This window comes from Babylonia areolata, chromosome 24 (genome assembly GCF_041734735.1).
Source record: "Babylonia areolata isolate BAREFJ2019XMU chromosome 24, ASM4173473v1, whole genome shotgun sequence".
NCBI classification, from domain to species: Eukaryota; Metazoa; Mollusca; class Gastropoda; order Neogastropoda; family Buccinidae; genus Babylonia; species Babylonia areolata.
Genome location: NC_134899.1, coordinates 28,676,621 through 28,679,120, shown reverse-complemented (window position 1 = coordinate 28,679,120; position 2,500 = coordinate 28,676,621).

Sequence of the window (2,500 nt, the reverse complement as noted above, 5' to 3'; positions counted from 1 at the left end):
GAGAGAGAGAGAGAGAGAGAAATAACCGATGTTTTATTTCAAACTATTACGGGCAATAATAGCAATTCACTTCGACTTGATCTTGCTTATGCTCAGGGTCTCACCAGAACCTAAAGGCCAAGGTCGCAGAAGGAATGTTACGTTCATATCTTTTCGTAAGAAAGACCTAAAGGTTATTTCAAGTCACCTGGAAAGATGGAGGTTGAAGTAAGAAATTTCTAGTAAAAATGTCCAAACTATCAGGCATTGGCTCCTGGCTGCAGAGATCTTAACAGCGTGTTCCTCGAATATGGTTAACTCCTCTACTTTTCCTGCTAGGCCGTCGATGTCGTCGGCAAAACCGTAAATAGTTAGTGTTGATCAGCCTCCGACGCTAACTGTTCCTTTGTGTTCTTCCAATGGGTGGGTCATGAACCTCTCGTAGAAGATGTTAAAAAGAGTAGGTGAAAGCAGGTAACCTTGGCTAACCTCGACTGTCGTCCTGAACAAGTCCTCCGTGCTGCCATTGAAGAAGACTTGAAGATTTTCTTGCTCCAGAAGTGCTCTGTTATAATCAGGTTGATCATGCACAGTCTCGTGACCGACCAAAACGCAGAATGTCATACCCTGTCAAACGCCTTCCTGAGGTTCTAGAAGTAGTAGTATTTATAGGTCTTGTTGAAGGTACTCCTCAAACAGTATCCGGAGATTGAAAATCAGCTCTTTAGTACTGCGCCTTTTCTGAAACACTCGCGTTCGTCAGCAATGTTTGTTTCTGCTTACGGCTTCAGTCTGTTTTGCACGACCTTCAGCATGGCATGGAAGATTGCAATTATCAAAAACAATTATGATGATGATGATGAAGATGATGATGATTATTATCATTATTATTATCATTGGAAACGGAGTACAGCTGGCCAACGGGCAAGTAAAAAACCAACAAAACAACAACAAAAACAACCGTGATAAATGTAAAACTCCACTCGCAGACACAAGCGAACGTGGGAGTTGTAGCTCACGAACCTTTCTCAGGCACACACACACATATAAATACACATGCGCGCACACACGCTCGCAAACATGCACACACACACACACACACACACACACACACACACACACACACACACACACACACACACACACACACAGACACACACACACACAGACACACACACACACACACACAGACACACTCACACACAGACACACTCACACACAGACACACACACGCTTCGTCTAACGTCAAAATTACGGAGAGATGTTAACGACAACAATAATAGAAACGAATGGACACACACACACACACACACACACACACACACACACACACAGACACACACACACACACACACACAGATACACACACACACACACACAGATACACACACACACACACACACACACAGAGACCGCAACCGCCTTTATCTTTATTACCGCCAACATCACCACCACTCATCATCATCGCTACACCCCACCACTGCCCCCTGCCTGCCCCTCCCCCCCTTCCTGCTCCCGTTGGGATGTCGGACACTCGCGCCAAAGGTTCTGGAAATTATGCGATGGAAATTTCCTCTTTTCTATCGCTCTCTTTGCTTCTGCTTTTTTTTTCTTTCTTTTTCATGTTGATTTCATCACTAGCCATACGTGAAACATATGCACGCTCCCTGCACCTTGGGGAGTTTTGGATTATGACTAATTGATGGGTGTACATGCTCTGCTTTCCTTTGAGCGCCACTTGTGTAAAAGCACGTGCATACGATTTGAAAAACAGCAACAAGAAAACAAACAAACAAACGACATCAGCAAAAATAAAAAATCAAAACAAAAACATATTAACATTTGATGCCGGAAAGGTCAACTACTTGCTGCTAAACAAAACAAGCGAAAAGAAAACCACAAACAACAGAAATTAAAGCCGGGTTACCGAGTTAAAACAAGAAAACACTGTGGTGAGTGGTGATTGAAGAAATGCCACACGTTTTTTGTTTTTAGTTTCTCGTTCATAGTTGAGATACACATATATACAGATTAATTCAATTGACAGAATAAATAGACTGGTTCGTGACAAAAAACAATGTATTTTGTCTTCTCTTGAAAATGAAGTAATTGTTTTTTGTTCTCCAATTATTTCTTCAGAAACAGATATGCATCGGAACTTCCCAAAACAAAGAGCAAAAGCAAATGTTACCTTTGCTTGGAAAGAATTTCAGCTTTTCTGTTGTTGCTCTCTTTTAAACTTGGGGTGTTTTTAGGTTATTCAGTCTGCCATTCGTTGTGAACTTTTCTATACATTCTCTGCCCACTTCTTCCTCTGTGTCACAGGCTTGTTCTTTGCTTGCTGTTTGTGCTTCGCATTGGTGTCTTGTTATTTTTTTTGGTGTGTCAACTACTTTACGGATTTCTCACAGTTAATATTATGTCTCACGACTACTGTCATTACTGAAAATCACTGAAAAAAATATGAACCTCCCTCACCTCATGAAGTATTGTGCGTCTATAAAGAGTTTTTCTTTTAGCT